The sequence below is a fragment of the Barbus barbus genome, assembly GCF_936440315.1.
Source record: "Barbus barbus genome assembly, chromosome: 37".
NCBI lineage: Eukaryota > Metazoa > Chordata > Actinopteri > Cypriniformes > Cyprinidae > Barbus > Barbus barbus.
Window position 1 is genome coordinate 13,672,427 of NC_136715.1, and position 11,204 is coordinate 13,683,630.

The following is an 11,204-nucleotide window of genomic DNA, read 5'->3' on the forward strand; positions in this document are numbered from 1 at the left end:
TTAATTCAGTATAATAAAATAGTAATCTACCAACCATGTGAATAAGTGATTATGTTCATCATTCAATGGTTCAGCAACAAGAAATGTATACTATATAATTTATATCTATATATCGATATATACTTTATACTATATAAAATATGTAATTTATACTATTATACTTTATACTATAAATCAGGCTGCATTCTGTGTGCAAAAAAGAGAACAGAATGGCCAGCATCCAATATAGTGCAGTATATAGGGAATAGAAAGTGATTTTGATTGCATCTGTCACCTAATGTAATTGTGAACAGGTGTTGTTTGAGTTAGCTAGTGCATATATACTCTCTGGTTTCCTTAATCAGCAGTCAGGTCTTGCTTTTACAGGAGTAATGCTTGGTATGTTCAGTTTTTTTTTTTTTGGAAAAACTAAATGATGCATTTAGATCATTTCCACATTTGTGTGTGATATCCCAACTCAGGCCCATCACTGGAGGGAACAACCAGGACTTTGGACGTTGTCCCTGTGAACGTGCCTGTCCCTGTCATTTACGCCGCTATGTGTAGGGGGTCTGGGTCCCAGCGACCCTTTTCTCCGGGGCTCTGGGAATTCCGCATCACTCATAAATATTTTGTCCTGGGGCCCACGAATTCAAGCAAACCTGGCAGCAGCTACATCTGCTACATCTGGCCATCTATCTTCCCCATTTCTTTCTTCAAAAGGTCCACCCCAGTCTAAAAATTTCCCAGCCTTTTCCACACACTGGAATGTACTTGAAAGCAGAAACACAACCACAGAGTTACCAAATATCTCTACAGCCATAAGAAGGCCTTTCATGACAAATATGCTTCATCATCTTTTGTTATTCTGACCTAGAAAACACATTCTTAACAATGAATGAAAAAAGGAAATTCTCTATTTTCTAATTATATAATTATGTTTCTACTCGAAACCGCTATGAAGATATAATCATTCTTCACTTCAAAAAAAAAAAAAAAAAAAAGGTGGGGAAGTCCTGGCCTAATGGTTAGAGAGTTCATGTCTCAGGTCTGGCAGGAATTGTAGGTGGGGGGAGTGAATGTACAGCGCTCTCTCCACCCTTAATACCACGACTGAGGTGCCCTTGAGCAAGGCACTGAACCCCCAACTGCTCCCTGGGTGCCGCAACATAAAATGGCCACCCACTGATCTGGGTGTGTGTTCACAGTGTGTGTGTGCACTTTAGATGGGTTAATTGCAGAGAACAAATTCCGAGTATAGGTAACCATACTTGGCCTTATGTCACTTCACGTCACTTAAATGGCTGTCATTAAAAAAAAGAAAATTCTTAGCAAAATGGTCTCTAATGATTCCATACTATTTTATTAATTTATTACAAAATTTGGAGATTTACAGAAAAATAAACTAAATAATTAAAGCATCAGCAACATGTTAATAAGTAAAACTAAAATGTATTTTGATATAGTGCACATATTTAATACATATCGATGATTTTAGCAATATGCTGTCAGCACTGGCAGGGAGTTCCAGTCACCTCATTCACCTCAGCCACCACAGTCACTTCAGTCACCATCCACAGCGCACACCAGATCCCAACTGCCTGATTGTGGATTGTCACCACCTGCCACCAATCACCAGGCTCCCTATATCTGTGCACTCTCCCTACTTGCAGATTTTGTGGTCTACAGATTGCTATGCAATCCTTACCTGTTGTTTCTTACCTCAAGGATACACCACCGCTCCATTCCCAGTGTTCCCATCAGCTCCACCACTTCTTTGTTCCACTGGATCATCTGCAAACATTACATGTGTACGCACCTGACTCTTACCTGCTATTACCTACCTGCTAGCCGCGCCATCGTTCTGCTAACCGTTCTCCTCAGCTCCTGGGCTCCATCGTCTCCATGCTCTGCTGTTTCCCTCGAATCTCCTGGAAACAGAAAAGGACTCATTAACTCCCAGATAAGAACCAAGAAACCTCGCCATTCCCTGTATACTCGCCTGGACTCGTTGTCTTGCTTTCATCTACTTGCCCGTGTTCAAAAAACCTGCTGTTGTTTGCACTTACTTCTGTGTTCCCCTGTGTATTTGCTGACAGAAGACCAGACCATCAAATATGAATTGGGCTGAGGACCAGCTGTGTTGTCTGCGACAGGAAGGTTGGCCATTGGAAAGGTATGTGGAGGAATTCCTCAAGCTTTCTTACCGGGTGAGCTGGCATGACGCTGCGCTTGATGCTTGGTTTCAGTTGGGTCTGGATGAGGAAACAATCCGTTGTGGTCTACATCCAGCCCCCTCTGAAACACACCTTGCCTCTCCACCTCAACCATTACCTCCCATCTACCCCCGAGCTCGTAGATGGACATCAAACAGTGCTGACCTGGAGGCCAAGATGGCAGACCCCGCATTCCAGTCTGTCCGGCCAGCGCTCCAATCCGCATCCTTTTTTCTGTCTCCAGTTCCGAGCTCCTCCTCAGTCCTCAGCCCAGAAACAGTGCCCGCTCCACAGTCAAGCCCATCAGCCGTTCCACAGTCAATCCCGTTGGTCACTCCACAGTCAAGTTTGCCGTACGCTCCACCGTCAAGCCCACCAGCCGCTTCACTCTCACATCCTACGATAGCTGCAGCACCCTCTCTAACCTCAGCCCCTGACCAGAGTCAAGAGATGGCTCTAGCCCCAGACCAAGGCAAGTTTATTTATATAGCACATTTCATACACTATGGTAATTCAAAGTGCTTTACATAGAATTAATAATAATTTGTTACTCTTGTATAGAGCTTTTCTGGGTACTCAAAATGATTTACGTGAAATGGGGGAATCTCCACAACCACCACCAATGTGCAGCATCCACCTGGATGATGCGACGGCAGAGATGAGAAGTAACGAAGTACAAATACTTTATTACTGTACTTAAGTTGATTTTTCAGGTATCTGTACTTCACTATTTATTTTTCTGACTACTTTTTACTTTTACTCCCTACATTTTTACACAAATATCTGTACTTTCTACTTAAATTTTCAAACAAGGCTCGTTACTTTAGTTTTGGTGGATCACCATTCGATAACAAATCTATAATAAATAATGAATCGGTTAGTCTTGACTGGCAACGCGATTCGGCTCACGTGCACATCTGTTTCTATTGGACTAATCAATGCAAGAGACTGGAGAATGGAATGGATCAGAGATGCAAAACTACTGACCTGTTCATGACTTCAAGTGCAGGTCAGTTTCATTTGTAAATAAGCTGTAGTTGTTTGTTTACTTGGTTAAGAATTAAACTGCTAGCTACTCTTAGCAGTAGCAGTCAGATGATTAAAAATAGTCTACTTTAAACTAAACTAAATTACTATAATCACTCAAAATACTGTATGATAAAGAACATTATTATCTACTGTAAAGTTACAGTAGTAATTTAGCAGACAAATGTTATAAAATATTGTTTTATAATACGTTTAGAGGGAGCTTGGGCAGATAACAGCACAACTCTTAGAAAAATTCAAACCAAAAACCATGGTTACTAGTTAAACCATGGTAACAACAAAAACCATGGTTTTGCTACACTAACTATAGTCTAACCATGAAATGTGTAGTGAAACTATGGTTGTAAATAAAAACTGATTGTAATCAATCTAAAAAAAAAAAAAAAAAAAAAAAAAACTACTGTAATAAACCATGGTTAATTTTGGTAAGAGAAATTACGCTGTTCAAGTTTATTTGTATAGCGCTTTTTACGATACAAATCGTTGCAAAGCAGCTCTACAGGAAATTAAGTTTCCACAATATATTTATATATTGCAGAACCTTAATATATTTAACTTATGGCAAAATTTGGTAATTCTGTATGTTTTCTGAGCGTTGGCATCCTCTGAGGAGTTGGCATTATCTTTTCTCAGGTGTTCGGTCATCTCAGATCATTTAAGGGTTGGATCCAGACTGAAGCTTCTGTAATTCCTAGTTACCATGGGATGTTAATCCCGTGACGGAAACAGAGAAACAAATATTATTAGCGTAGCTGATAATATTAGCGTAGCTGCTGTTCCATCGAAGCAAAAATTATTTGTTCAACCCAAGCTAAAGAATAATAATGTACATTTGATCAGATATAACTGCAGTACAAGATTATAAGATGCATTGGGTGAATGCTTGACTAAAGAGATGTCTTTAATCTAGATTTAAACAGAGAGAGTGTGTCTGAACCCCGAACGTTATCAGGAAGGCTATTCCAGATAACAAATGTGAAAAAGCTCTACCTCCTTTAGTGGACTTTGCTATCCTAGGTACTACCAAAAGTCCAGAGTTTTGCGACCTTAGGGAGCGGGTTGGATTGTAGCGTGGTAGAAGATGAGTTAGGTATGCAGGAGCTAAACCATTTACCTTATAGGCAAGTAATAATATTTTGTAAATGATACAGAACTTAATAGGTAGCCAGTGCAGAGACTGTAAAATTGGGGTAATATGATCATATTTTCTTGACCTGGTAAGAACTCTAGCTTGTTCTTGTTTATTGAAGATGCAGGACAACCAGCTAGCAGTGCATTACAATAGTCCAGTCTAGAGGTCATGAATGCATGAACTAGCTTTTCTGCATCAGAAACCGGTAGCATGTTTCGACGCTTGGCAATGTTTCTAAAATGGAAGAATGCTGTTTTTGTAACATGGGAAATAGGATTTTCAAAGGACAAGTTGCTGTCTAATATAACACCCAGATGTTTTACTTTAGAAGACGTAACGGTACATCCGTCTAGTTGCAAATCGTAATCCAAGAGATTGTGTACTGTTTTTTTTTTTTTTTTTTTTTTTTTTTTTTTTTTTTTTTGGTCCAATAAGTAATATCTCTGTCTTATCTGAATTTAATAGGAGGAAATTATTGGTCATCCAATATTTTACATTTTTCACACAATCAATTAGCTTAGATGGTTTAGAAGTTTCATCTGGTCTTGAGATATATATATATAGTTGAGTATCATCAGCATAACAATGAAAACTAATCCCGTATTTTCTAATAATATTACCAAGGGGCAACATGTATATTGAAAATAGCAGAGGACCTAGGACAGATCCTTGTAGTACTCCATACTTTACTGGTGATAATTGAGATGACTCCCCATTTAAATGAACAAAGTGGTAACAATTGGACGGGTAGGATCTAAACCATCTTAAAGCCTGCCCTTGAATACCAGTATAGTTTTGTAATCGATCTATGAGTGTGTCATGGTCAATAGTGTCGAACGCAGCACTAAGATCAAGTAATACTAGCAATGAGTTGCAGCCTTGGTCTGAAGCAAGAAGCAAGTCATTTGTAATTTTAACAAGTGCAGTTTCTGTGATATGGTGAGGCCTGAAACCTGACTGAAATTCTTCATAGAGATAATTTTTTTGCAAGTAGGAACACAATTGAGCAGACACAACCTTTTCTAAAATTTTATACATAAACGGAAGATTTGAAATGGGTCTGTAATTTACCAGACTCCAGTTGTGGTTTCTTAAGAGGCTTAATAACTGTCAGCTTGAATGGTTTTGGGACGTGACCTAAAGATAACGAGGAGTTAATAATATTGAGAAGTGGTTCTTCTGCTAAAGGTAACGACTCTTTCATTAGTTTAGTGGGTACAGGATCTAATAAACATATTGTTGGTTTAGATGCACTGATAAATTTATTTAGCTCTTCCTGACCTATAGTTGTAAAGCACTGCAGTTTTTCTTTGGGTGCGATGAATGAAGCTGCAATACTAGACGCAGTAGAATCTACATTTGATATTGTATTTCTGATGTTATCTATTTTATCAGTAAAGAAATTCATAAAGTCATTACTATTATTAAGCTGTGAGTGAATATTTAGATCGGCTGGCGTGTGTTTATTTGTTAATCTAGCCACTGTGCTAAATGAAAACCTTGGATTGTTTTGGTTATTATCTATGAGTTTGCGGATATGCTCTGCCCTGGCAGCTTTCAGAGCCTGTCTATAGCTGGACTTACTGTTTTTCCACGCAATTCTAAAAACTTCTAAATTAGTTTTTCTCCATTTGCGCTCAAGATTACGAGTTTCTTTCTTGAGAGAATGGGTATAACTGTTGTACCATGGCGCAGTACGTTTTTCTCTAACCTTTTTCAATTTGAGGGGGGCAACCGCTTCTAATGTATTAGAGAAGATAGTGCCCATGTTGCTAGTCATTTCGTCTAGTTCATGTGTATTTATGGGTTCATGGAGCAGTTGAGATAAATTAGGCAGGTTATTTGTGAATCTGTCTATGGTGGCTGGAACAATAGTTCTGCCCGGACGATAACGCGGAGCCATATAATTAATATCAGTAATACGCAGCATGCACGATACAAGGAAATGATCAGTAACATCATCACTTTGAGGTACGATATCTATATCAGTAAGATCAATTCCATGCGATAATTAAATCTAGCGTATGATTAAAATGATGAGTGGTAATGTTTTGCTTGACTCCAAAAGGGTTTATTAGGTCAGTAAACACAAGTCCTAACGCATCATTTGTATTATCAATGTGAACGTTAAAATCTCCGACAATTAGCACTTTATCAACATTAACTAATAGATCTGAGAGGAAATCTGCAAATTCTTTTAGGAAATCTGTATATGGCCCTGGCGGTCTATACACAGTAGCCAGAGCAAGAGACGGGAGAGATTTCTTTTGCATATCTAACAGTGTAACATTAAGCAGAAGTATTTCGAATGAGTTAAACCTCCTGTATCCTGTTTTCTGAGTAACATTGAGAATATAACTATATATTGTTGCAACACCGCCACCACGACCAGTCTGACGGGGCTCATGTTTATAAAATTAGCTTGGTGGAGTAGACTCATTTAGACCAATATATTCATTTGGTTTAAGCCAGGTTTCAGTCAGGCAGAGTACATCAAAATTATCTGTGATAATTTCATTTACAATAACTGCTTTGGGTGCGAGTGATCTAATGTTTAGGCGCCCAAGCGTTAAAAATTGTTTTTGTTAATTTATTTTGCATTTTTCTGGTTTAATCAAGATCAGATTTTTTCTAGATCCTGCATTAAATTAATATTTTGACATCGCTATTCGGGGAACAGACACAGTCTGTATAGATTGGACAATGCAAGTTCTTCTATCTTTTAAGTGGATAGAACAAAAGTCATCATGGTAGTTATTTGAGAATTGGCTTACTAGTCAGATGGAGCGTAGCGTCCTGGAGATGTTGTCCGACAGGAGTTCCGCTCCGACTCTGCTGGGGTGCAGGCCATGAGCACGGAAAAGCCTAGGACGCTCCCAGAAAATATTCCAATTATTAACAGGGCAGTTTCTGTTTTTTACACCATGACCATAACTTTATTAAATTATTTTATGTAGTACATTTGTATTTTGTTGTTTTTGTATATAGCTATAGAAGCATATCAACCAGGTTTCAGAAGTAATCACTAAGGCTGCTTCTGAAATAAGTGGGGGTGCTCTCTGCACATTTTCACATATTTTGTCCATTCTATTGCTATCAATATGCTGCTACTTCGAGAGCGAATCCCGCATAAATATGCAGATGTCATTCCCAAAATTTTGCAACGTGTGTGTGTGTGGGCAAAAAACACTTTAACTGGACACTTTAAAGTTCTACACTTTAACTGGATTGCTTAGAAAGCTCGCAAAGAGTGCTCATAACCAATGACACTTTGTTCATCGCGATCTCACAAAGTTCTGTGAGGACCAATGAATCTCGCACTGTGCAATTAATAGCCTATTAACATTGTGTATCCAGCTTAGCTTCAGTGGGCAACAAGTCTTGGGCTACAGGGTGATATGGCTGCTGGTGCATAATCATTAATAATAATAATAATAATCACAACAATAAAACAAGGAATTTAAATGTTTACAATGATTTTAAAATTTATTTAAATGAATTTAGAACAGTTAGAAATAAACCATTATGCATAAAATACAGTGCAGTAAGTACGGATGTAGCACAGTGCTCATTCAACAAATGCACAGCTAGACAGATGAGTTTTGAGTCCGGATTTAAATGTGGCTAATGTTTTAGCTCATCTGATCACTTCTGGAAGCTGATTCCAATGCAGCTAAAAATAATAGCTAAAAACCGACTCCCCTTGTTTTGTGTGAACCCTTGGTATTTCTAACTGACTTAATCCTAATGATCTGACTGGTTTGTTAGGTTTATATTCAGTGAGCATATCTGAAACAAAACAGCTAATTCTTGCAATGTTTCGGAGATTATAGTATGCTGATTTAGTTACTGCTTTGACATGACTATTGAAACTAAGGTCTGTCTCCAGAATACTCTGTACTGCTGTTGATTTTCTCCAGGGTGCTTTTTGTCTATCAGTCTTCTTGCTGACTTTCACGGGAGCAATATTATCAATAACATTCTTAACATTTGAGTTAAATGAATCAAGGAGAATATTAACGGAGTTTGCAGAAATGCTTGGTGTTAAAGATATAGCCTTCATAAATGGCACACTAGTGTTCATGTAAATGCATCTTTCTGACAGACACATCTAGATTCAGTGGTAGCAGAGATCAGTATATCAAAGAAAATACAGAAGTGATCAGAGTGCTACATCCTTAATAACAATGGATGAAACATTTAGACCTCTACTGATGAGTAAATCTAGAGTGTCTACAATTGTGTGTTGGTCCATGCAGATGCTGAATCAGGTCAAAAGTGTCTAAAACGGTTATTTATTTTGTAGATTTGATTTCTGCATTATCTATGTCAGGGGTCATCAAACTTGATCCTGGAGGGCTGGTGTCCTGCAGAGTTTAGCTCCAACTTGCCTCAACACACCTGCCTGGAAGTTTCAAGTATACCTAGTAAGACCTTGATTAGCTGCTTCAGGTGTGTTTGATTAGGGTTGGAGCTAAGCTCTGCAGGGACACCGGCCCTCCAGAACCGAACTTGGTGACCCCTGATGTATGTGAATATTAAAATCTCCTGCAATGGCAAAACAGTCAAACTCTGAGGAAATCATTTATAACAGTTCTGTGAACTCCTCAACAAAGGCTGGAGAGTATTTTGGAGGCCTGTAAGTAATAATAAACCGAATGCACGGAGCACCTTTCAGCACAATATCTAGGTATTCAAAAGACAATACTGACCAAATGACACTTGCTTGCATTGATAGACATCTTTAAATAGAGCAGCTACACCTCCACCTCTCCTAACAGCTCTGCAGACACTTATAAAAGTAAAGTTAGGAGGGGCTGTTTCATTGAGGACTGTAGCACTGCAGCTGTCTTCTAGCCAGGTTTCATTAAGAAACATAAAATCCAGGTTGTTTTTGGTTAAGATATTGATCAGAAATGATTTCTTTTTTAGTGAGCGAATGTTTAAAAATGCTAACCTGATGGCATTACTTTTTGTCTCTACAGCAATCTCAGTTTGACGCATAATAGGCTGCAGATTAGATGGGTCAGCCGTATGGCTGGAGAAGGCCTTAGACTTTCTATCATGTGATAAAACTGAAAACTACAGAGTCCAGTCAAGACCTGGGGCCCATTCTTCGTACGTCACTAATTAGTTGGATTTGATTGTTGATGATTTTGCTTGTTCTTGGATTGGTTGGTTCTTTGAAGGTCATCCCGGAGTTGCTGTCATAGCAACAGGTATGTAAGCTTAAACCTGCTCGGGAGCAGGCTTATTTCATGTAAACAGGATTAGATTTCATCTTAAGCAGAATTTATACTTAAAATCTGTCCCAGCTACTGCTACTTTATCAGAAGATTACTCTACAGTAAATTAAAATAATAATTTAAAAATTACTTTAAAAATGAAAAAATGTTGTAAAGTCTGTAATACTATAGACACAGTCAGTTTTATTCATTGAAATATTTATTCATGATGAAATAATTACTTTATAAGTGTATTGGAGTCTTGAATGCTATACAGTTAATCTGAGCTGTGCATTAATTTGAGTGATGACCACTATTATGGGAGTGGCTTGATGGAGCGAAGGAGATGCAGATCTTGACCATTAAGAAACTTTAATGCTGTCACGTAATCTGTTTCAAAGATAAAATTAAATGAATTGCTAATTACAACATTAAAATAAAAATGTAAACCCTGTACAAATACTATAAATTGTGACTATAAATAATTGGGAATCATGCAAAAAAAAAAAGAAACTGTACATTTCATTTAGCTATTATAATATTTATATCGTTTTGTTCACTTGGCTGTTTCCTTATAAAGGTCCAGAAATGTCAATTTTTTTTTTTTTTTTTGTCAGGTGGCTTTTTAATTTATATGATGTCATTACGTTGCTATCTTGCTGCCAGCCAATCCTTGCTTTGCTGATTGTGGTTCTGAGTATCGATACATCTGTCCTTTCCGTGGAACACGAGAACGCGCAGTAATCTTAGACAACTTAATCCAGATATTTTAATCAAATCTGCAAATTCGTTTGAAGAACAAAATTAGCCAGAGAACAGTTATCAGGATTATAAAATCTGGAATCTTTCAAATCATCTCAGATCTATTAAGCAACGTACTGTACAAAGAACAGGCCCGAGAGTCGAGAGATGGCTTCTGTTCCCAAATTTGGCCCAGTGAGGGCTCCCATTTCCATGTCAAGCCCAGAGAGGGCTGCTGTTCCCACGTCTGGCCCAGGGAGTGCCACGGATCCCAAGTCAAGCCCAGGGAGGGTTGTTGTTCCCACGTCTGGCCCAGGGAGGGCCACGGATCCCGAGTCTAGCCCAGAAAGGGCTCCTGTTTCCACGTCCAGACCAGACAGGGCTCCTGTCCCCATGTCTATCCCAAAGAGGGCCTCAGTTCCTGAGTCTAGCCCTGAGAGGGCTGTTGTTCCCACGCCTAGCCCAGAGAGGGCTGTTGCTCCTTTATCTGGCCCAGGGAGGGCTTCATTTCTAGAGTTCAGCCCAGAGAGAGCTATTTTTACCGTGTCTGGCCCAAGCAGGGTCACAGATCCTGAGTCTAGCCCAAGGAGGACACCCGTTTCCACGTCCAGCCTAGAGAGGGTAACTGTTCCCACGTATGGTCTCAGTTCCTGCGTTCATCCAAGAGAGGGCTGCAGTTCTCGTGTCTGGCCCAGAGAGGGCTACAGAGCCCGAGTCTAGCCCAAGGAAAGCTCCCTGTATCACGTCCAGCTCCGAGAGGGTGGCTGTTCCCGCATATAACCCAGGTAGGGCCTCAGACCCCAGGTCCAGCCCAGAGACGGCTTTGATTTCCACATCAGGCCCCAAGAGAACTGCAATTCCCAC